This window comes from Equus caballus, chromosome 1 (genome assembly GCF_041296265.1).
Source record: "Equus caballus isolate H_3958 breed thoroughbred chromosome 1, TB-T2T, whole genome shotgun sequence".
In the NCBI taxonomy this organism is placed as follows: Eukaryota; Metazoa; Chordata; class Mammalia; order Perissodactyla; family Equidae; genus Equus; species Equus caballus.
Window position 1 is genome coordinate 121,538,465 of NC_091684.1, and position 26,548 is coordinate 121,565,012.

The window sequence follows — 26,548 nt, forward strand, 5'->3', positions numbered from 1 at the left end:
TTCAAAGGTCTGAAGAGTAAAAGAAGCAGCCTAAGTTTGGCCAAACCAAAGATGCAGAATTTGGTATCAAAGGACAAGTTGCCAACTGAGATCTTGAAGTGAAAAACTTTGTCCTGTTCAAAGTATATGTTTAGTTCATTTGAGAGAAGGCACTAAGGGATTAAAGAGCACACAAAGAACATATTGGTCCTTGCTGGGAACTTGCTTAGCAAAACAAAATTGTTAGCGGTGTTTAAACATAACATGATTGAGAGATCATGAAAATAGAGTTCCATTCACGCTTCCTCCAGGTCCTCCAACGATAACATCTTATATAACTGTAGTACAATAATCAAAACCAAAAAACTGACCTTGATACAATGCTATTGACTAAACTACACAGCTTCTTCGGATTTAACCCCTTTTTATGTCCACTCTTTTTTTTTGTATATAATTCTATGAAATTGTACCGCATATGTAGATTTGTGTAACATACACCACATTCAGCACAGAGAACTTTTTCATCACCCCCAAAATACTCTCACATGCTATTCTGTGATAGAAACTCCCTCTCCCAACCCTAGCCCCTTTCCTCCACTGATCTGTTCTTGCAATTTTATAATTTTAGGAATGTCATATAAATTAAATCCTATGGAAGGTAACCTTTTGAGATTGACTTTATTTCACTCAGTATAGTGCTGTGAAATCCATCCAAATTATGTGTATCAATAGTGTGTTATTTTATATTGCTGTGTAGTATTCCATTGTATGGATATACTATTGTTGGTTCTTCCTTTCACCTACTGAAAGTCATTTGGATTAGTTTCTGTTTCTAGAAATTACAAGGAAAGCTGCTATGAACGTTCAGGTACATTTTTTTGCGTGTGAACATAAGTTTCCATTTCTCTATGTACACATTCTCATTAGTGACATTGCTGGGTCATATGGTAAATGTATTTTTAATCTTAGAAGAAACTGCAAGACTGTTTGCCATAACAGCTGTACCATTATATAGTCCCCATAAACTTGGCGTTGTCACTTTTTAAGGTATATTTTAGCAATTTTAGTAGGTATAGTAGGGTCTCTAAAGTATGATGGCTTTAATTTGAATTTTCCTAGTAACTAAATTTGTTGAATATATTTCATGTGCTTATGTGTCATCCATATCTTCTCTTTAGTGAAGCACCTGCTCAAGACTTTCCCATTTTTAAACTAGATTTTCTATTTTCTTACTGTTTGGTTTAGAGAGTTCTTTATATTTTCTGGATATGAATCTTTTGTCAAAAATATAGTTTGCAAATATTTTCAACAATTCTGCTCCTTGACTTTCCAGTCCCTTAACAATATCTTTCGCAGAGCAAAAGTTATTAATTTGAATAAGTCCAATTTATTGATTTTTTTTTCTGTTATGGGCTGTGCTTTTAGTGTCACATCTAAGATCTCTTATCCTAACCAAAGGTCAACAAATTTGCTTGCAAAAGTTTTACAGCTTAAATTTAGATAAATGGTCCACTTGAGCTTGTTATTGCATAAGGTGTGATTTGAGGTTCATTTAATGTGTGTGTTTGATATACAATTAACACCATCTATTTTAAAAATTATTTCTCCACAGAATTTCTTTTGTACATTTGTGAAAAAATGTTTTGGCTATTTCTGTGTGGGTCTGTTTATAAAGTATTCTGTTCCATTGATATATGTCTCTATCCCTCCACAGTGTCTTGATTACTGTAGCTATGCACTAAGTCTTAAAATCAGGTGGTGTGATTCCTCCAATTTTATTGTTCTTTTTCAAAATTGTTTCAGCTATTTTACTTACTTTGCCTTTCTATATAAGTTTTAGGATATGCTTGTTAACGTCTACAAAAATGTTTGCTGGAATTTTCATAGGAATTTCTTTACATTACAATTTAGGAAGAATTGGCATCTTTGCTATGTTGAGTCTCCTGTTATATGAACAAGGTATATCTTTGCAATTATTTTGGCATTCTTTGATTTTTTATTTGTGTTCTACAATTTTCTACATAAACATCCAGAATATATTTTACCAGAGTTATACTTAAGTTTTGTTTTTTCTGTTATTGTTTATGGTATGGTGTTTTTTCTTTGAATTTCCAGTTGTTTTGTTCACTGTGAGTGTGTACAAGCACACACGCACACAGACTGTGTTGACCTTTCACTTGTAATCTTGCTAAATTCACTTATTAATTCTACAAATACTTTGGTAGATTGCTGGAGATTGTTTACATAGATATGATTTAATATGCAAAGTATTTCTATTTTTCCTTTACTTGCCTGCATGATCTTTTATTTCATTTCTTGCTGCCTGATAGCGTTAGCTAAAGCATGTAGTACTACTTTTAAGAATTGGAGAGAGTGGACATCTTTGACTTGTTTCAACCCTAAAGAGAAAGCATCAATCTTTTACCATTAAGTATGATATCAAGTGTAAGTTTTCTAAATGTTCTTTATCAGGTTGAGGGAATTTTATTTGGCGGGGCTTCAGGCTATTCCTACTTTTCTGATAGATTTGACCCATAATGGATGGTATAGTTTGTATACTTTGAATCTTTCTAAATGTATTTAGACTTTTTTTGTCCAAGGATATGGTCTATGGTGGCAAATGTTTCATGTGCACTTGAAAGGAATGTGAATTCTGCTGTTGGGTGGAGCATACAAATCTATAAAAGTCAATTAGATCAATTTAGTTGATAGTGTTGCTCGAATATTCTATGTGCTTAATGGTATTTTTCTCTACTTATTCTACTAAATACTGAAGGGTATTGGAATGTTCAACTGTAATTTTGGATTTGTCTGTGTCTCCTTGAGTTTCTGTCACTTTTATGTAGTTGGCATACATTTTGAAGATCTGTTATTTGGTGCATAACGGATTAGTATTGTTAAGTCCTCTCGATAGATTGACGTATATTATGGTGGAATACCCTTCTTATCCCTGCTAATACTGCTGTTGAAACTTTCCTTTGATTTTTCTTAGAATGGTATATATTTGTCTATCTTTTTACTTTTGCACTCTTTATACCTTTATATTTAAAATGCTTTTCTGAAGGCAACGTATAGTTGGCTCTTGCTTTTATGTCCAATCTGACAATCTGTCTTTGAGTTTGTATATTTAGACCATTTACATTTAAAATTGCCATTAATATGGTTGGACTTAAGTCTATCATTTTTCTATTTGTTACATATATTTTTGATCCCTTTTTCTTCTTTATTTGCTTTATTTGGAATAATATAGTATGTCTAATAATTCCCTGTGTCTCCTTTGTTGGTTTATTGTCTTTAACTCTTTTTTATTAGTATTGTGGTTGATTTAGAGTGTAGTGTGTGCATGTTAGACTTATCAAAATTTTACCTTCAAATGATATCACACCACCTCATGCAATGTGTAGAAACCTTAAAACGCTACAATACCATGTCTCTCTTTCAAAACTTTTGTGAAATTGTAATACATTTTACTTTTACATGAGTAACCTCAGGCCACCTTATAATTATCTGTGCCTAAACAGTAAATTACATGTTAATGATATTAAAATACTAGAAATATATCTTATGTATTTACTCATGCAGTTACAAATCCCTATGCTCTTCATTCCTTTCTGTGGATCCAAATTCTCATCTAGTATTGTGTTCCTTCCACATGAAATTTAACAGTTTGTGGAATGAGGATCTATTATTGATTAGTTCTTTCAGCTCATATATAAATGAAAAAAAGTTTTCTTATTTGCTTTATAAGGTATATTAGATTGACATTTTTTCTTTTAGTATTTTAACCATATAACTAACATCTCATCTTTATTGTGTTGTTTCCAATGGGAAATCTGCTGCCATCCTTATCTCTATTTATCTGTACCAACATGTCTTTTGTTCCCTAACTAGATTCTTTATCCCCGATTGGAGCAACTTGATTTTGATGTTCCTTTATATAAAGATATTTTCATGTTTCTTGTCCTTGGGGTTCACCAACCCACTGAATCTGTGGGCTGATATGTTTGTGTCAATTTATACGCTATACTCATATATTAGGCTGCTTGAAATTTCCCCACAGTTCATTGATGCCATTTTCATTTCTGTTGATTCTTTCTCTCTGTCTTTTATTTTGAATGGTTCCTATTGTCATGTCTTCAAGTTTACAAATCTTTTTTGCTGCAGAGTCTAATATGCTGCTAATCCTAGTCAATGTATTTTTTAAGCATAACTCATATTGAAGCTTTCCTCTCCAGAAATTTGATTTTGGCTTTTTTTTTTTTTAATCTATGACATCTCTACTCAACTTTTATATTGTAGAATGGAGTTATAAAAACTGTTTCATTGTATCGGTATAGTATTTTTTCAATGATTTATTGTTAAGTTTAACATTTGTGTGGCTTCTGAATCAGTTTCAACTGATTAATTTATCTCCTTATTATAGGTCATATATTTATGTTTCTTTGCCTGCCTGAGAAGTTTTTATCGAATGCCGGATATTGTGAATTTTACCTTATTGGGTGCTTCACATTTTTGGTATACAAACACACACACACACACATCCACACACACACACACATACATACGGAGTGGAAGATCGGCCCTGAGTTGCCAGTCTTCCTCTGTTTTGTATGTGGGACGCTCCACAGAATGGCTTGATGAGCAGTGTGTAGGTTTGCACCTGGGATCCAAACTTGCAAACCCCAGGATGCTGAAGCAGAGCATGGAAACTTAACTACTATGACACCAGGCCAGCCCTGTCTAATAAATATTCTTAAGCTTGGTACTGGGACATTACTTGGAAACAGTTTCATAATTTCACATCTTGCATGTAAAAGTTGGATCCAGAGCTGTATTTAACTTAAGACCAATTATTCTCTGCTACTGAGGAGAGACACTTCTGTGTTCTCTCTCCAATACCCTGTAAATCTTGACATTTACCAGTTTGCTTGAAAGGAACAGGTGTTATTCCATCACTTGTGTAGGTACAAGACATCTCTGATCCTTCCAGGTTGCTCTTTCCGTGAGCTTGGATAAGTTCCTTAACTCAGATGCAGTGCCAGATCCTTTGCCATTCTCTAGGACTTTCTGTATGATTAGTTCTCTCTTCCCAATAACCCTGGTCAGGGATATTGGACCACCTTATTTTTCAAGAATTTCAGTGCCATCTTCTCAACTCAGAAAGTCTACTGAGATCCTTGCCATACCACAACTTGAAAACTGTCTTGAAGAATTAAGTTCGGGAAGTAGTAGGTGTAATATAATTATTTCACATCTCTCAGGGAATACTATCTATTCTTTGCTGTCTGATATACAGTATCTTGAAAACCATTGTTTCATATAGTTTGTCCATTTTTTGATTTTCCATGTGGTAAGGCATAACTAATCCCTACTAGTTTTTCCACAACATCTTGATCTATTCCTCCTGAAGTTATTCAATGATTACTGTACCCTTGGCTGTATGCTGCTAGTTGGCAATATTAAGGTGAATAAGGGTAAATGTGAGTGAAACTCACAAACAAAGTGGGAAGTCAGAAACGGTCTAAGTATGGTCTGTAGGAGTCTCGTTGGAGGACATTCAGAATCATGGATATCTTATCATCTCCTTCCATGGCATGAGGAATGATGACCATGAAACATATATTAATAAACGGGGCTGCAACATTTGTATGAGTGATTTCCACCTTTCCTGTTGGCATCCATTCTACAAAATTTCATGCAGAGGACCTTGACAGAGGGGACAACAGAAGATTTCAAGCCAAGTTCATCTATATACATACAATGACAACCACGTCATGGATGCCACCAGACTAACAGCAACAATAATAAAATTTGAAAAGAAAATAAGCACTTACTAAAATTGGTAAAATATAATAACTAATAAGGACTTGGAAATACTTATCCAAAGAGCCATGATAATACAGCTGATTCTCAGTGATAAAGATTTTACTTGGTCTAAGAGGGCAAAAGTGCCCAGGAGGAAAGAAGAGGTGCGCATGAGGTGGGAAGCAGTATGGTACATTGGGAGGTCTTAAAATAGTGGTTTGAGAATGGGGAGGCTATAAAACAGACTGAGGCAGAAGTCAGGGTTCATATCCTGTCTTGAGAACAGAAGGGAACAACAGAAGGGAACAAAAAAAACCATTTTAATCTTCAAGTTCAAATTCTCTTCTGATTACCTAAAAGTTGTGGTTTATTGAGAAATAGTCAAGAATATAGATGAGGAGTTTGAAATATTCATTCATTCATTTGTGCAATTCAATATAAAGAAGGTGAGAAAGAGTGATGTGTATCACACTGATTTATTAATATAGAGGTGTTTTGTGAAGGTCAGGCTCAGCGGAGAGGAAAGGCTCTCATCCTGTCATGATGACTACTTAAGGCAATATCTTCAAATTCAAATCCCATTAATATATGCAGAAATTGGGGAATTATAAGGACAGTAACCAAGACTAGAGGTGACTGATGTGAGAGATTGAACTAGACTTGTTTTTGAACTTCAATAAAAGAAGAATCTACTGTCACTCTGTGTCCCCAACATGTGAGGGGGCTCACGGGAATTAACACAGATGAAGTTTCCACATTCTCTGAGATTTTGTTCTAATGAGGATTCAGAAAACTTCGAAAACTAAACCAGGGGTGGGGAGCTGCACTTAGGAACTCAGAGGACAGAAATCAGACCAGGAATGGGATACACAAAGAAGACTTCTTGGGGGAGCATATCTAAGGATGTGCTGAACTATGAGAAGTAAATGAGGCAAACTGGGGAGGGGAGAGAAGAAAAGGTGCATCCTTGGCATAGGGGAGGACATGTGAAGTGGCCAATACATTTGTAGGCACTCGGGAACAGTAACTTGTTAGGGTGTCAGGAGCATGAAGGGCAGAGCAAGGAGAGAGCAGACAGGTGACAAAGAGAATACCAGGAAGTGATGGAGGGGCAGCCCACAGAGGAATGCCTGTTGTGTTGTGGAATTTTGGATGTGTCTTGTTCCTTGAAATGTTCTCCCATGGAACAAGAGGTCTGCCTCTCAGGAAGACAATCAGAACAAGTAAGGATGGTCCCTGTCTACCATGCAGGTCCCTGGACTTTCCTAGGAAGGGTTCTGGGCCTGGGAAGGAGCAAGGGTAGAGGGGGCAGAGAGGGCTCCCAAACTTGCAAACCAGCAGGGACCTTGAGTGCTTCTGTTCACCTCCACATCTCCATTTCTCACACTTCTAGCCCAGCCCAGTGCAGGCTCCTGTCCCTCAGTCTTTTTCACGTGTACATGGGATTCATTGATCATAACATTAAGAGTGGCCAGGTCCCATTGCTGTCCACAGGTGGGAGGCCAAGAGTGGTCTCAAAAGAGAGCTGTTGAAACATATGTGTTTCAAAATGATTTGATTCTTTTAAAGAAAGTTGGAAAATATTTAAGAGAATTGAATAGTTATTCCAACTTATGGTGTTATGCTAACTTTAGCACTTTAGTATATAGCTTTTTTCTTAAATCTAAAATTTTAAAATTTATAATGAAAATGCAATTGTTTTGAAAAGCAAAAGGAGCAGTAAATTGGAGACCTATATCCATCTATCTAGATTCAAGATCATTAACATATTGCTATACTAAACTCATGTACGTACATATGTGTAAAGTAGACAATTTTAAGGTCAATAAGACATCATGGCATCTCTGCCTGCATTTTCACAAAATAAAGATACTCTTCTATAACCACAATACCTAGACCACTCCTAACAAAAATTAGGGGAATCGTTCCCTAAGGTCATGATTCCTGTCCCATATTAAAATTTCTCCAACTGTCCCCCAAGACCTCTACAGCTGTTTTATTTTCTCAGCCACGATGTGATAAAATATTCTGTGTTGCTGTTGACCTTTATGTCTCCAATGTCTTTGTAACTCTTATGTAATTTTCCCAACACCATTCCTTGCTTTAATTTTTTAGTACATTGTCAGTGAATTTTACGCTATGGCTCGCCTCTTCTTTTTCTCTCCCTGCTGTCTAAAGGGTCCAGGACTTCTCCCTCTGTGCCAGCAACAGCCAGAGGTGGGTAGAGCCTGAGGATTGGCGGTCCAGAGCGCCTCCTGCGCAAGCGCAGACCAACTAGAGTGCTCAGTCCTCCTCCCAGCCATGCTCACCAAAGGCGGGGCCTCCCCAGGCCCAGATGAGCTGAAGGCGTCCCTGACGGGTCTGCTGCAGAGGCCAGGCCAGCTGCTCACTGTCTTTCCTCAGGGGTCCTTTGAAGAATTTATGTAAAGATCAAGTTTGTTCGGGAATCACAGTGCTTGCTGTATGTTACTGCTTCAGGCCTTACCTTGTAATATTGGTTCTTGCTTTTTGCTTTAGCATTTAAATGTCTTTAACGTGGGTGTATACATTTTTATTTTTTTAAATCACATAAACACCATCTACAATCAAATTCATATTTTTGTATTGTGTACATCTTTCATTCTTCTTTTTAAACATGCATTCAGCATCATTTTTCAAAGAACCTCTTCAATTATTTTAACATTTTCAAGCGTCAGAGAGTCAGTCTTTACTAAACTGAATGTTTTTTTCTTTTAGGAAAGACACATTGCACTTCCCCTGTGTCAGTGTTTTCCAGAGACTTTCTCAGAAGTAATTTAGGTGGAAAAAGAAGAAGGACAGAGACTTTTCTAGAAGCCACAAAGTAAAATTTGCTCAGACTCTCATGCTTAAAAAGTGCTGTGAATATTTTATTATATGGCTTAATTCCAATTGTGAAAGGTTCAGAAAGGCATTCATTTGTATAGACAGAACACTAAGAATTCCACTCTGAATGCAGAGACCAGCCACTTCTTTGCCATGAAAGTATGAATTTTGTTATATTGTTTGCTTCTCTCCTGACCCGAAAGCTGTATATACTAGTTGGAGCCTCTGATTATTTCCACCTCATTTTTTAAATGTTTGCATAATGTTTCCTTGTACAGATGGGCAATAATATAGATATGTATGATATTCTTACTCTTTGATGAGTGAATACTAAAATTGCTTTCAGTGAAATAAAAAATTTCACTCAGAATATCTATCCAGGCAGCACATACTTTTGTAATACGGTCTTATAGAAATGGAATTGTAATCTTTCATTTATTTCCTTTTATCAATTACCATAATTTAAATAGACTTTCATGCTTGTGACTTTTTTAGATGAAAACTTTTGTTGACATAGTCAATTATTTGTCCACCTTTCTGTTATTTAGCTGATTCATTGATGTCCATTGTTTCAGGCTGAGCCTTTGACGTCTCTCTGGCACAGTTTGTTTGTGAATAGGCTGCTGAGTGTCCTTGAGAGTGAAGATTGGATTCCTCAACCTCAGTTAAACAGGAATTTCATCACCCAAAACTACCAAGAGACTCAAGAACAAGAAGAAGGTAGAAACAATTCAGGGCACCAATAATCAGACTAAGATTTATTTAGGGCCTGCAATGTGGAGGGCATGAATGTCAGCAGGATTGTATTGAAAGAAACACATTTTTGTTCTTGCTGAGGAAGACCAGCCGTCAGCTAACATCTGTGCCAGTCTTCCTCTATTTTGTAGCTGGGGCACTTCCACAGCATGGCTAGTGAGTGGAATAGGTCTGTGCCTGGGATCAGAACCCATGAACCCAGGCTGCTGAAATAGGGCACACAGAACTTCAACCACTCAGCCATGGGGCCAGGCCTGGTACACAGTCTTTAATGAAGGAAGCATCCTCACAGGGTGCATCTCTGAGACTCAGTAGCGTAGGCCTGCTTTGCAAGTAATGAAATTCTTGATCTAATGATATAAAAACTATTCTTCAGGGACCATTTATCCTAGGTTTATGAGATATGAACAACCAAAAGAGCAAAAGCATTGATGCATTATGTATATTTTAACTCCAAAGTGTATAGCTGCAGTCAGGGGCTCTGGGGGTCAATAGGCAAAATCTTGTTCAATAAATTACTCATCATCTTCACGCTAGTAGAGCCTTTTACCATTAACCTTAATTTTACTGAAGAGCAATCCTATGCTCCATGCAAACTACACTGAATGTGGCGTTTATGTAGCAGAGGGCAGAGGCAAGATGGTTTACAAATTTAAAGCCTACTAGAAATTTTGGAGGGAAACTCATAGAGGTGATAAGCCTTACTGATTTCTCTTTTGATGATAATTTTGTTTTGCTGTTATAAATAGAATACTCTACTTGAATTATTTCATAATGTTGTAAGTTTATCATACATACACAATACGAAATCATAGGAAAGGCAGATCAAGGTCCCTGTGAGGATTCAACCTATTTAGACACATCTTTTCCTTCATCACTAATGGATAGCCCTTCATGCTTGGGCTTGTTGGTAAGATGGCTATGACATGTAAAGACTTCTATATTTTTGCAGCCAGGAAAATGAAAGGGTTGAGGGCCAAATTCAAATGACTTTTCCTTGTGTATTTGCCTTGTTATTCTGCACTGCTCCCATAGTTCTGTGTCTCATGTCTCAGTAGAGTGATAAACATAGCAACCCTGCCTGCATGGGAGTTGACATTTTTCCCTCTTTTCTTCTTATCCCTGGTCTTGGAGGAGAGTTTAGTGAAGTGCACTAAGATAGATCTTGAATGAACCAATATGCAGTGTGTCATACTCTCCTATTATGCCTCTGGGTGTGTTCTGGACTACTACTGGCAGAAGGCAGTACCACATCCCAAGTGCTGTTTTCACCTTTATGTAAACTTAAAATGTGGCCAGTGGGAAAAAGCTGGTAACAGAAACCTGAGGAATTGACTGTGAGATTTTCTTGTTTCTATCATTTATTACATCAAAGACTGCCAGTCAGTTATTAAATACCTCATTTCAGTATATGTTCCATCGCAATAACAATAATCACCATCCCCTAGAGATTTGTGGGAAAAATATGTTAATAACAGTAGCTAGTACATTCTAATGCTCACTAAGTTATTTTTTAAGGGGGAGATATTTCTAAAGGCAGTGAGCAGAAGTGCAGAAAGAAAAAGCCACGCAGAATCAATGATGTAACTTCTTTATCCCTCTCCAAATTGGCTAAAACTTACCACTTAATTCTGAATGTAGAGTGAGAAGGGAATTTTGAATAGTCATCTGGACAATGGGCATGGGCAATTTGGTTGGTGATTGCACATTTAGAAAACTGACTGCCAAGGTGTAGTTTGCGGAGTTACCTCCACGGGAGACCTCCAGGAGACAGAACCTGCACTGAGACCTGTTTCCCACACTCAACAGCCCTGCAGTGAGAACATTCACAGAGAGTTCCTAGAATCACGCTCCACAATAAAGATACCAGCACATATTAGCTATAGTGTTAATGCCCAAATAGATTATAAATTTCAAAATATCATATCAAGACTCATTACTATTTTGCAGGTCAGAAATCTGAGGCACAGCCAGCTTAAGAAATCTGCCCAAAGCCACACAGAGAGCAGCAGAGTTGGGAAATCAGCCCAGGCAGCCAGACCCCATAAATACTACTCCTCAATATGAAAATGCACTGCCAACAGCACGTAAGTAGCAAAAACTCTGGAAATTCAAATGTTTTTTCTGCTTCCCTGAAGGTAAGTCTCTTAGTTTTATTTGCCTGTCCTTCAGCAGCACATTATTTGAACACCACACTTAAAAACTGGCTTAGTATCTCACCTTTGGCCTGGTGACAATACAACTCTCATAATACCGTCTATATGGGAGATAGCTTCAAGCTATGCTCCATAATAGCAAGTGTCAGTCTCTAAAATCAAAGAGCTTGTCACATGGTGTTTACTGAAATGTCAAGATTTTAATAGTAAAAGGTGAGATCCAATTACCCCCTCCCACACACACACACACACACACACGAAACCGGCATACAAAGTAGTGGTATTGTCAAAGATGAACAAAGCTGGGCACCACTTAAAGTGTTCAGGGCAGAGTTTAATCAACAACTTACTATGGCAATAGGACAGTGTCCAGTGGGAACTGAATTCAACATCTCTTCATACAGAGGTGACTGGACTTTTTAAAAAGAGAATGAGAAGAAGGGGAGGGAGGTGAGTAGGGGCTCAGTAGAGTCAGTCAAGTGAAAAATGACAAATGGTTGGTCATTGTAAGTGTGATTAGGCCAGTTGTGTCTGCTAGCTGACAGTTATTAAAGTTAAGTTTCTATCCTCCCAAAGAGACTGGGAGACAGAGGCCCTGTCTTTCCTAATTTCATTTCAAAGGAATGGATTTCAGGTCCCTAAGAAAGACATCCTTGAGTTGAAAGAGAAAAATATACATTTCAAAGGGACAGAGTAAAGATTCAAAATGGTAAGCCCTTTTTTGTAAATGCATTAAGAAAAGGAGATCAGGGGCCTCTCATCAGGGGCTGGCTAGAACAAACAGTAAATTCTTCTGGCAGCCTGGAGTCATTCTAGACCTTGAGCTGTTAGAAACTATGATAGTATTTGTTTAAGTCTTTTAATGTAAGGAGAGAGGGATGCACAAAATAATTTGTATTGAGAGTCTGCAGTTTTTATAGGCCAAGGTTGAAGCCTAGTTGAGAAGAAGGCTCAGAGGAAAGTAGCTAGAGTTTGGTCAAGCAGACAGTCTTTCTCATTATCAAAAACAATATTTTGTCCTAAACTTCATATAGAATCTCAACAGAGCCTAAGTAGTCAAAACAACCTTGAAAAAGGACAAAGTTAAAGGTCTCATATTTTCTGATTTCAAAACTTACTACAGAGCTACTCTAATTAAAATAATGTGATGCTAGCATGAAGATGGACATATGGAACAATGGGATAGAATAGAAGGCTCAGAAGTAAATGCTTGCATGCATGGTCCAATGATTTTTGACAAGGGTGCAAAGACTATTCAATGAAGGAAAGACAGTCTTTTCAACAAATGGTGTTGGAAAAACTGGATATCAACATGCAAAAATATAAATTTAGACCCTTGCCTTATACCATCCACAAAAACAACTCAACTCAAAATGGATCAAAGACCCAAATATAAGGTCTAAAACTATAAAACTCCTTGAAGAAAATATGGTGGAAAAGCTTAATGACATTGGACTTAGCAATCCTCTCTTGGAATATGACACCAAAAGCACAGGCAACAAAAATGAAAATAGATAAATTGGACTAAATCAAAATTTGAAACTTCTGTGCATCAAAGAACACGATCAATAGACTGAAATGGCAACCTATGGAATGGAAGCAAATATTTGCAAATCATATATCTGATAAAGAGTTAATCCAGAATATAAAGATTTCTATAACTAAACAACAACAAAACAAACAACCTGATTAAGAAATTTGCAAAGGACTTGTATAGACATTTCTCCAAATAAGATATGCAAATGGCCAAGAAGTACACAAAAAGATGCTCAACATCTCTAATCTTTAGGGAAATGCAAATCAAAACCACGATGAGATACCACTTCACACTTATTAGGATGGCTACCAGGATGGCAGCTACCAGACTGTTAGGATGGCTACTGGCCACCTCATAAAATAACAAGTGTTAGGTAGGATGTGGAGAAATTAGAATCCTTCTATCCTTCTGCACTGTTGGTAGGAATGTAAAATAATGCAGGTACTGTGGAAAAGAGTAGAATGGTTACTCAAAAAAATAAACCCAAAAACTAAAAATAAAATTATCATATGGTCCAGCAATTCCACCTTGGAGGGTTTACCTGTAAGAAGTGAGAGCAGGGTCTTGAAGAGATATTTCTACACCCGTGTTCATAGCAGCATTATTCACAATAATTAAAAGTTGGAAACAAACAAAGTGCCAACCACGGATGAATATATAAACAAAATTTAGTATATACGTACAAGGGAATATCATTCAGCCTTCAAAGCAAGCAAATTCTGACACATGCTGCAAAATGGATGAACCTTCAGGATAGTATGCTAAGTGAAATAAACTGTTTACAAAAAGCTAAATACTATATGAATCCCCTTGTATAAAGTACCTAGAGTAGCCAAATTCATAGAGTTTAATTCATAAAGAAAGTAGAATGTAGTTGCTAACGCTGGGGGGAGGGAAAATGAGAAGTTGTTTAAAGGGCACATATTTTCATTTTCACAAGGTGAAAAGTATTTTAGAGCTTGGTTGCACAACGCTGTGAATGTGCTTAATACTCCTGAACTGTATGCTTAAAAATGGTTAAACGATAAATTTATACTATGTGTACAAATTTTTAAACTCAATTTTAAAAAGATAATATTACTATATATATATATATATATATGTCAGCTTCTAAGAGTCTAGGCTACTTGTTTTGTTATTAAATCTATTATTAAAGTAGTTTCTTGATACAAGATTTGTATCAATTACATATTGAAAATATTTTCTCTAAGTCTGTGTTATCTCTTCTCATTTTCTCAACATGGTTAAGTACAATTTATCCATTTTTTTCTTTTGTGGTTCATAATATTTATTTCCTATCCATTAAATTTATGCTTATTTCAAGGTCACAAAGATTACCTACTTTATATAGACATTTAAAATGTTAACTTTAAAACCTTGACATATTTATATCTATGATAGATTTTTAGTTGATTTTTGTATACAGTACAAAATAAGGATGCATTGTTTTGTTGTTGGCATATGGATGCTCAATTGTCCTAGCACCATTTGTTGCAAATACTATCCTTTCTCCATTGAAATTCCTTAGCACATTAGTCAAAAATCTACTGACCATAGATATGTAGGTTTATTTCTGGATGATATGCTGTTCTAGTTATCTAAATATCTATCTTGCAACCAATACCAAATTATCTTGGTTAATGTTGTTCTATGTTAAGCCTTGAAGTAAATCATATGAGTCTTCCAATATTGCTCCTCATTTTCTGAATTGGCTTCACTATTCTTATCCCTTTATTTTACTATATTAATTTTAGAATCCACTTGTAAATTTCTACAAAAGTTCAGAATGGTATGTTGATTGGGGATTATGCTAAAAGATTTAAATACATTTGTGAGAATTAAAAATTTTAAAAATATTGAGATTTCCCATCCATGATATCAGTGTATCTCTACATTTACTTAAATATTCTTTAATCTCATCAGTGTTTCTCAGATTAATCCCTAAGTAAATCATGTTTTTTGACCTCATTGTAAAATACATTTTTAACTTCAATATCTAATTTATTATTGGCATATAGGAAGACAATTGATCTTGACCCATTCATTTTTTGAAAGCTAGGAAAATTGAGTGGCAACCACGTGGAACATAAATAAACAACAAATCTGAACTTTCTCCTTCACTTGAGGTGTCAGTCAAGTGGAGATTTGAATAGGCAATGGAAATCAGATTAGATGCGCTGTAGTAGGGAATGTACAGTATTCTGTTGCAATCCACAAGATGCACTGGCAAACAATCTGAATTTAAATGGTTATTGAAGGTTTCCTGTAAGAAACAACTTATGATTAAATACATGAAGAATAAATAGGCAGAATCCATGTAAATTAGAGCTAGGAAAGACAAAGGATGGAATTATATTCAGGTAGGGACCAGGGCATGTATAGAAGTCAAAAGATTTGAGATATCACATGGAAAGTAGCAATTTTAGCGCCCTTGAAGAAAGCTGAGAATATATCCATGGGCTAGAGTTTTGAGGGATTTTATTCCATGTTAATGGGTTCTGATTTTATAGTTTTTTGAGTTTCATCAGTCTACTGTGGGGTCTGCTTATTAGGAACACAACTCATGTAAATGTAAACTGAGAATTTGGGAGCCCTCTAAATTTGAAGAAAAAATGAGTTTAGGCTCTACAAAGGCAAAGGAAAAGTATGGCGTGGGGAAAATGAGAGACAACCTAACGTCCAGTATTTAATTTAGTGTTTTGATATTTAGTAAATTTAGTATTTTCAGGGTCCAACCTTCTCTTGATCGGGCTTGACCTCAATGTGAAAGATGAGTCATATGATGAACACTCCTCCTGGAAGGAAACAATTCAGCTCCAAACACAAGTTACTTTCATCTCTTAAACTCAACCTTCTCATATATCAGAAGTACATGCTCCACTATTTTTGGGAACCAGGGACTCCTGGGCTCACAGCGCCATCTAGCATCAACAAAAATGAGAGGCCAATGGCAAGCTAAATAAAAGGCTCAAAAAAAAAAAAAAGATGGGATCCAGGAACCAGAAATACCTGTGTTCATTTGAGCAGGATTTTAAAAATATTTCCAAAGTGAAACACAATGCATAACTGCTACGGGTGAAAATATGTGGTTCGTAATTATAGTTTATAGTTGATTATAAAACTAGTACAGTTGACTTTACACTGTCACATTCATCCTTGCGAAACTGTGTATGTGTTTATAAACACATTATTTTCCTCTGCAGTCACACTGTAGTGCATAAGATGAGTGTATTCTCCTAGCCTAAAGCCTTGATAGGTTATTATTTAAAATGTTTTCCAGTCTATAGAGAGGCCGGGCATGTTTGCTGGCGGCTCGTCAGCGGGATCGCGCCCCCGATATCCCGCCCTTCCGACCCGTGTGCAAACACCCGCCGTCAGCACGTCCTAACGACCACCCCAGCCTGCAGGAAATGCGCCATTATACGGCGCTGCCGGCTGCTCGCAGTGTGCTGTGGGAAGGTCACGTGGCTTGCCGGCCGCTCGGGCCACAGGGGCTGATTAGTACGCATCTGCGCTGCGTGGGCGGGGCGGGGCCAGGTGCAGCACTGTTCACCTCCACGTTTCCGTTTCCGCTCTCTTTTCCTGGTCCGTTCTTCTTTAAGGCACCCGCTAGAAGTTCCCATCGGTCGTTTGCGCTGCAAAGACTAACAAATTATATGAGTATATCCTCCATAAAAATTTTCCTCTCTAGGCTTCCTGTCATTGTTCTGGTTCTTGCTCTTTAACTTTGTATAAACCTTTTTTTTTTCCCCTGGGAAAAATATGTATTGGGATGTTTCCACAACCTTCTCTTCTCCTTTGTATAGTTATATAAACATTGCCTAAAACCATCATTTTATACTCTTTCTTTTGAAATAGTAGTCCTTTTCATTTCATTTATTGCATTCATCTGATAAGTTTAAGTATTTTTCCATAATACTGAACTTGAGTGCCTTGTTTTTTAAATGGGTTCTACTTAATCATTTCTATATTGTCCTCCAGATTCTCTATTGATTAATGTTTTTCTTACTTTTCTGACAAAATATATTTGATATGAGATGAGTTTAGGGGCTTCAAAGTCAAACTTTCCCCCAAAGTCACAATATTCACATAATAAGATACTTTTTTGTGTGTGTATGAGGAAGATTGTCCCTGAGCTAACATGTGTGCCAGTCTGCCTCTACTTTATGTGGGATGCTACCATATTGTGACTTGACCTGTGGTGCTATGTCCACACCTGGGATCCAAACCTGCCAACCCTGCACGCCAAAGCGGAGTGTGCCAACTTGACCACTACATCCCGGGACCAGCCCCATAAGATACTTTGTTATTGCTATTATTTTTTAAATTGTACGTATTTGAAAAAAACGCACAACTTAAAACAGTCACTGAACCTTACTTTTCTGTATATCTTATCTTACTCTGTTCCCCTAGCTCTCACCTTAGAACTGATCATTCAAGCCCCAGATTGTTTTTCCAATTGATACTGCCTCTGGTTCACCCATGTTATTCTCCCAGTTCTGACGTTTTTTTTTTTTTTTCCTTAGAAAACAGTACCTGGATTCTGTAATTCAGAAGTCATAATTTTTTTGTAAAGGGCCAGATATTAAATATTTTAAGCTTGGAGGATTATATAGTGTCTGTGACAATTATTCACCTTTGTAGTTGTAGCATGATAAGCAGACATAGCCCACGTATAAATGAATGGGTGTGGCTGTGTCCCAGCAAAGCTTTATTTACAAATGAATGATTTGACCGAGGAAGTAGTTTCTGACCCTGCACCTTAGCACCCTACTCATGGTAAACAACGCTGATTTATACAACCTCAAAAGTCATGTACATTTTATATTTGTTGTGAATTACTTTGATTTTGCCTCAATTTTGTGCTTTAACATGGAAGGTTTTTGATATTAGAGATCTGCTATGTTTTATTATTTCTATTATTATTCTATAATCTAGTATACTTTTTGCTATGTTGACTATCTTATTGTTTTTTTGGAAGTGGAATATGTGCTGATGGTAATGTGAAAGAAAAAATATACAGTGACACTTGTTAGAGATGGTAAGGCAGATTTCAATGAAGACCATCGTGCTAGGTACTGGAACCACTGCAATGGGGTTTTACAGTGAGGGAGAGAGATTGGCCTCAACTCCAAATACAGAACAGGAAAGTTGAAATTTAGAACCAGGGAGCAGGGTGAGGATCAGTGGATGGACAATTACTGAGAGGAAATATCAAGGGTAAGAGGGATTCTGGCTAAATCCACCTGGTAGAATTCTTGCTGAAGAGAGGCCAGGTGACTAGACACAAACTAGGGGATGGTGGAGGATGGGCAACCTGATTAGATATTGAGGATAATCACATATCCAGAGTAGGGGGTTCTGGTTAAAGTGCTTTAGCGGGATTCTTGCTAAAACTATATTTTACAAGGAAGTGCACAGATGGGACTAGGAGAAGTTTCAGGAGCCTGAGTAAAGTTCGCTCAAGCAAAGAATATTTGTCAGTAACAAAAAAGTAAGAAAATGGAAAAGGAAAAAAAATTGTAATTTTTTACAATTAAGAAAATTCCACCTTATATCCCTGGTTCCAGAAATTGATTATTGCAGTGCACTACCACATTAAGACTTTGATGTCCCTTTTGTACATATGCTTATAAAATGCATTAGTGTATATCATTACATTTGTTTCTTTGTATGTGCTTAAATATGTACATTATATAAGGATAATATTAATTTAAGCTAGTACTTATTCAGAAGTTATTTTGTGCCAGGTATTATTCTGAAATTTAAACTCAGAAAATATATGTGGAGATTCTTCTATGGATTTAATGATTGTATAGATGAGAAAACACAGGCAAAATGTATTTACAATTCCAAAGCAGCAATTAGCGATGAGGTGAGAAGAGGAAACCATTCCATTTGCAGAGACTATGTAATTCAACCTTGTGCTGGGATAAACACCTCAAATGTTCTTGTTGACCTACGGCCTGAGGGCTAAATCCTGTCCCAAACTTGTTATCGTGAATAAAACTTCACCAGAACAGCCATATGTATCCATTTAATTATCTATAGCTGCCTTCCTGTTGCAGTGGAAAAGTTCAGTAGTTTTGAGAGACAATACAGCCCGTGAAGCCAAAAATATTTACTATCTGTCCTTTATACCACCCAGAGTTGAATCAGGAGCCTGAGCACTTCAATCTTTGGTATGCTAATTATGATGAGATCCACACTAGGGCAGTTAGAGTGGGAGAGGTGAGCCTGTGAATTTATAAAGTACTTCAAGGAATGTCCTCAAGTCCCTTTCTAAAAACCTCCCAGCACTTTCTGCTTCCCATTGGGTCTCCTTTTCAGTCCTCTGGCCATGATTTTGACCAGGTCTGAGGTGAAGTGGTCAGAGGACAGAGAGAGAAAAAGTAAAAATAATGAAAGTTAGCCCCACTGCTGTGAAACTGCAACTCTTTTGAATGGAGAGGAAAGTTCCCCTACTCAGGTTTTGTTCCTGTGAGCTCTCTTAGCTGCCATTCACCATGACAACAGGGTGACCTCAGGGTTTGAGAAGGAAAGAGTGGAGAAAAGAAAAGGGGGAAGGGAAAGGAAATTCTGCACTCTCTGAGCATTAGGAGTTTATTTTCAATCCCTAGACTAGAACCGGAGGGCTACTCCTGGAGCTCTCTGTTTGCAACATAGTGCTCAATTTTGGATTTCTTAAGGTGTTAAATTCAGGCCAGGAGATACACGAGAGGGAAAAATAATGACAATAGTGCAGGGATTCTGGAGTAGGGACAACTCTAAAAGCAATTCAGTAGTACTCTACCACCAATTCAGTATTACTTCACAATCCAGTGTTCTTCTTTTCCTCCCCCATTACTGTTTACTTTCAGGGTCTTTAACTGTTACATACATTTTATCCAACTTTTATAGCTACATTCAGTCAGAGAGGCAGAGTGCAGTATGCTTATTCCATCACCCTGGGAAAAGGAAGCTTTTTCCACTTTTTAAAATTTTGGCCAAAAATATTTATTTTCACAAATTCTTGTTTATATTCATCAAACGTCATGTGAAACCCAAGTTCTTCATTTTAGTATTTATACCCTTCAATTCTGTTTTACTCCATTGGTATTCGTAGTAAATTTTCAAATATTTATCAATTATAATGATGCTGAGTATGTCTTTTGTGATATTTGAATGATAATGTCACTTTTAATATGAAACAGATTTTGGTAAATGTTTCCTGTTTTAGTATTTCTAGAATTTTCCACTGTAATACACCTAGTAGATATGAAGATGTGCAGGGAACTTTACTCTGAGTCTCATGATGTATTTGAGATTTTCATGAATTTTACATAATATGGATTTCTTTATCTTAATTTTAAAATGTGGCTTAATCCAGCAAAATTTTGAAATAAATATACTAGAGGTATTTATACCAAGTGTAAAACAGACCCTTTCCAATTCAAAGTCAGTTTTCATGGAGCTGAATTTAAAATTCAAAACTCTCTGGAGCCAGCCCTGGTGGCCCAGTGGTTAAAGTTCACCTTGCTCCTCTTCACTCGCCCCCTGTTGAGTTCCCAAGTGCGGAACCACACCACTTGTCTGTCAGTAGTCATGCTGTGGCGGTGGCTCACACAGAAGAACTAGAAGGACTTACTATCAGAATATACAGCTATGTACTGTGCTTTTGGGAGGAAAAAAAAGAGATGAAGATTGGCAACAGATGTTATCTCAGGGAAAATCTTTTCCAGGAAAAAAAACAAAAGAAAACAAAACAAAAACCTCTCAGCATATATCTGTGCCAGAATGGGCAGTGTTCACACTCTTCAGTCACTTGGCAAAGAGTAACGTCTTCTAATTATACTCTCTTATATATACTCTTTGCCCTTTATTTCTTCTCCTCCTCCAAATTGATAGTGACAATTATGTGTTCTACTCCTCTGTGTGCTATTGGAGTGGTCCCTACTCTGGAATCCCAGCACTATTGTCATTGGTCAGGCTAATAATCTCCTCAGTAAGATATTCCTGAAGCCTCTTCATTGATACCCTATAAATTTGCCTATTATTGTGATTATTATATTATGGTCTACCAAAAATTTCTTTTCCCTCTAATCGGTTCTCCAAAACACAGAAAATATAACATATTTTCTTTTGTTTTTTTGGAAAGTTATTTGAACGTCCTTGAATTTTTGTAAAGTTCTAGAAAGCATGTAGAAAACAATAACAGGAATCATATTTAGAAATGTTTTTTTTTTAATTTGCTTCTATAATACTTAAAATTGTAATTATGCATAGATATATGAATACATCTTTACTTCATCAATTTTCATTTCAGTTTTTGAATGTAGAAGTCTCAAGTATAGACAGTAAAAATCTGCTTATATCCCAGATCCCTTCTGATTTCACCTTTCAATGGTGACCACTATCAAAATCTTGGTGTATTTATTTTCTGAAGATATATTCTGCTTATAAAGTACTTATGTGGATTCTTTGAGGGTGTACATATGAGTGTGCATGTGTGTGTCTGTATGCCTGTGTGTATGTGTTTATGTGAATACACATATGACCATAATAATGGTAGGGACTATGATTATAGATAGACCTCTGATGGCTTAGAATGTGTCAGAACTCTAGTATTAAAGCTTTTCTTTGACAACCAAAAAAATTTTCATCTCATACTATCATTTTACCTGTTAGGCAGGTGAGGTCATTAAGGATATAGTTCTTAGAATAACTGGCACAGCTGCATAAAGGACTTAAAAGAGAGTCAGAATACTGAAAATGCATCTTTCTAAATGCAAAGACTACCCTCTTTATCATGGCAATCAATAATTTTTCTCAGACCCATTTTTATGATGCATCTATTGTGGATATTTGTTGGAGTTCACAAAGCTCTCCTCCTCTCTCATTCTCTCTTCCTAATGGAATGAATCAGAAGCAGGTATATTTCAGAACACAGCTCCATATATCTGAGACCCTGAGAGCTATGGGGGAGAGAAGGACATTGGGCCTGTTTGTTATTTGTTTGAGAATTTTTTCCTGATGTACTGCATTACAAAATATGATATAAAGATCAGGGCTTACACACAGGGTCTTCTCCACACCCACATCCCAGAGTCCTTGATCACAGGGAAGAGGTGAACTTGCTAGGATTCACCTGGTATGTATCCGTCTCCTGAATTCTAGACATTGCACAAATTTGTTGTCAATTCAAGTCAGACTTAGCCTCACATTAAAAAAAAAATAGAATGAAATACCACAAACCTCTGACTTTTACAAATCTCTGAGCCCTTAAATATTTCATCAACAATGCAGATGATCAGCAGGTAAAGGCAGTGGGAAAGACAGAGTGTTCAATTTCTTCTTCATGTTAAATCCAATAACCAGAAGGCCCAGAAAAGCTCTAAAGAATTTACTGCAACTGAAGCAAACTACAGGCTCCATAAATATTAGTTATTGATTTTTTCCCTGACCTGATACTTTTCTATCTAGAGTGATTAGCAGGCTAAGAATGAAAAAAAGCTACACACAGAGATGACAATATACTTTTATGTTGTTCACCATGAAACTAGTTATCCCTAAACACTTAATTCTGGACGTTCATATAGGCAAGAGAATTGGAATTTCCTTAAAATTCCTTGACCATCCACTCAGAGGTGCATGTAACTAAGGTAAGAAGATATCACATTTGTTGGTGAATTGCAAAGAAATCATATGCCATATTCATGGATGTGTGAGTAGAATGAGCAAAGAGACGGGAAAATCAGTAGGCAGGATTCTTAACAATTTTATCTCTACACAGCAGGATGCTACTAAAGAATTTTAATCTACAAAAAGATCAAATCATATTTTGTGTACTTGTGTGGCTAATTTGAATAAAGAAAGGGAGGTTAGTGCAGCATTTCATTCACTTTTTCAAACTGAAATATTGAGCAATCTGCATGGTATCTGCTCTGCTCTGTTTGAAGCAGACACAGGTGTTCTGAGCAGATGAATATACTGCTGCCTCAGATACAGCAGTCAAGTGGGCATTCTGACGGATAGGGAAGTGATTCCCATTGCCATAGAAAGGATGTAGTTTAAAAAGTAACAGTAAAGTATGTTGTTATGGACTGAATGTTTGCCCCAGACAAAATCACACATTGAAGCACTAACCCCCAATGTAATGGTAACTGGAGGTGGGACCTTTGGGAGGTAATCAGGTTTAGATTAGGCCTTGAGATTGAGACTCTAATGAAGGGATTAGTGGCTTCATAACAAGAGTTATATATATATAAATATATATGTAAATATGATCTCCAAGTACACCCAAATAGGACAGGCCATGTGAGTACACAGTAAGAAAGAAGCTACCTAAAAGCCAGTATGAGGTTCCTCACCAAGAACGGAATCTTCTGGCACCTTGATCTTGGACTTACCAGCCTCCAAAAACATGAGAAAAATTTACGTTGCTTAAGTCACCCAGTCTGTGTATTTTGTGATACTAACCTGAGCTGATTAACACACATGTCTAGTAGATTGAAGCAAAACACAGAAAAGTCATAGTGTTGGGGCATGAGCCTGAGCATAAAAATATTTGAGTCGCATATTAACTATTACATAAGCATATCTAGATTTAGAAATCTCTGTATGCCATATCCATGAATTCTGAGTTTATTAACTATTCATCAACTTTATTGGGGGTATCAATCTTAGGAATGCTTGTGTACATAATTGTCAAGCCTTGGGTCTGAAAAGGTGCTGAAACAAAGCCTGGGCTTAAAGGACAGATTCTGTGCAGGCAGAGGAGAATTAGGAGCAAAGCCAAGACTTCCTTCCACCTAGAAATGACCATGGGTTTTCAGTTGATGGCATCTTGTCATCGACTTAAGTCTCCCTAGGAAGCTTCAGAGTTAGATCATGAAGGTCTCTACAAATTCATGTCCTAGCTGCATTTGCATATCCTTTGAATATTGTCTCTCCACTTGTTGGAGTCCTGGTAGTTGAATTTGAACTTTTATGTTCTTCTGTGGAATGAATGATTGCTACATGCAGAAGTTTGTTTCTTTGTTTTTTCCGGGACCATCATTTCTAACTTTTGCTTTTGCCACAAAAGCCTCTTTTTCAATTCAACCCTGCTAGATTAAGATTTTCAGTAAAAACTGTTTTAAAGGTAAACATACTACATAAAATTTGAATAAACTGGAAGAAAAATTATCTAAAGTCTGTATGCTTGTCTACTTGTAATGTTTTAGCATATATATATATATATAACATTATGTAAATTTAAGGTGTACAATGCATTGATTTGATACAGATTAGTATTTCAAAACGATTATAACCATAGAGTTAGCTAATACCTCAATCGTGTGACCATGATTAATTACCATTTCTTTTTTGTAGTGAGAACATTTAAGATCTACTCACTTAGCAACTTTCAAGTATATAATACAGTATTAACATTTATAATCACCATGCAGTATATTAGATCCTCAGAACTTATCCATCTTATAACTAGAACTTTAGGTCCTTTGACCAACATCTCCCCTTTTCCCTCAACCCCCAGGCCCCTAGTAAGTACCACTCTGCTTTCTCTTCTACGAGTTCAGCTTTTTTAAGATTCCATATACAAATGCTATAATACAGTATTTATCTTTGCTGTCTTATTTAACTTAGCATAGTGTCCTCAACTTTTCTCCAAGTTGTTGAAAATGTCAGGATTTCCTTCTTTCTCATGGGTGAATAATAGTCCATTGTATAGATATGTATGCCATATCTTCCTTATCTATTCATCTGTTGACAGGAACTATAAAATTGTACTAATATTAATGACTGCTAGTGTTTATGAAGAATGCTGTACAGCTCAGGTACTGATTGTAAGTATCCGTCATCATTTAATTCTCATGATCAATATATAAATTATGCAGTATGATAAAGTATACAGAGAGAAAAGGAGGAACTGGGTGCAAAATCACAGAAGCAAGAAGTACTAAATTCATGACACTAAGCCCATGCTTTCTCTGCAGAGACCACATTCCTCACCACTGTGCTCTAATACATATCCCATGCGGTTTGTGGCCCCTAATTGTTTCTTGTGGCTAGCTTTTGGATTACTTTAAATTTTGCCCTTTTAAAAGTTACCATAATATTTCATTCTATCAGTGGGCCACCATGGTTTTCTAGTTTGCTATTTTCCTTGATATTTCAATATTTAGTGTTTGTTTTTGTTTTTTTGCTGTAAGAAACAATGTAGGAATAAATGTCTCTAGACGTATAACTAAATCCATGTACACATTTTTGTATGGAAGAGTCACAGAGTCAGAATGTGTTCCTTTAAAATATCGCTAGATACTGCCAATTTGCTTTTTAAATCTTCTCATGTCATAAGGTGGCATGATTATATTTGACTCATTTTTATAGATAGATTCAGAAATGTTTTCATATTTATAAAGTATATATCACCTCACTTATAATTTTTGAATAAGTTAACCATTTTGTATTTATTAGATACTTCACTACTCTCTGTTTTTGTTTTTGTTTTGTTTTTTAACTGAATCTCTCACATCTCTCTGCAACATTTGATTAGCTCTCCACCTAAACCACAGTGGGGACAAATAACCAGAAGAAAAAGCAGAGGCTGAGGACAGGAGACAACATTGTGAAAGTACTTTGTGCTTTCTTCATGTGGATTATTGCTTTTAGAGCATTTACCAAGTGTTGCATGGCCATGTTTTAAGTAGCATAGTATAAAACAATACATTATTATAGTTACATACAGGAGCAATGAGTTTATTTCTCATATGCATGGCAAAATCTAGGCCGAGCAGTCCAGTACTCTTGGGAAGCGTAAGCATGTCCTCACGGACCAGCATCCATCCGATTTCCATTTCTGAATCCTCAGGGGGTAGCTTTTCGCCTCTTTATCGACTACAGTTCTGAAGTATGCTTTGAGGAAGGGAATTGAGATTCCTATCAAGTGCCCACACAGGTTGCAGTCATGTGGGGCACTTATGAGGGTAAGAATTGTCCTTGCTCCACATTCATTCCTGCCAAGTGAATTGTGGCTTTCATATAGGGGTGTACTGATTTCTTCAGAAAAGTCCCACCTGATGTTAACTCAAAGCCATGGCACTCCTAGCTGTGCCCTGATACACTTTATGGGAACAGCTTTAAACAGGATTGCCTAAAATGAGCTCAATGAATATTAGCAACAATTTTGGTTATTTCTCACATGCATTTATCATTTTCATCCTTGAAAACTCCCAATGGTACATTAATTTTTCACATATTAGAGATGAACGAACTGAGACTAAATAGGGCCACTTATCTTTCTTGGGATCCTGCCCTGAGTGGTGGGACTGAGATATGAAGTGATGCAATCAGAGACCTTCAACTCACTTTTAAGCATTAGATATAACTGTCATCCCACATCACTTGGCATGGTTACCAGCCCTATAAAAGTTCTTCCTCCATCTTAACCTTCTCTTTTGTTCCCTGTGTGATCTTCCCATGCTACAGCAAT

At 36.6% G+C, this 26,548-nt stretch overlaps 1 long non-coding RNA gene across 1 annotated transcript in view; it reads left to right on the plus strand.

The window, feature by feature from the left end:
* Positions 1–26,548, plus strand: part of LOC111775558 (uncharacterized) — a 31,586-nt gene that overhangs the window by 2,853 nt on the left and 2,185 nt on the right. The window contains exons 2-4 of the long non-coding RNA XR_002811260.2: positions 9,204–9,348; positions 11,335–11,471; positions 24,830–24,902. This is a non-coding gene — a long non-coding RNA (uncharacterized lncRNA). The remainder of the gene's footprint in view (positions 1–9,203; positions 9,349–11,334; positions 11,472–24,829; positions 24,903–26,548) is intronic.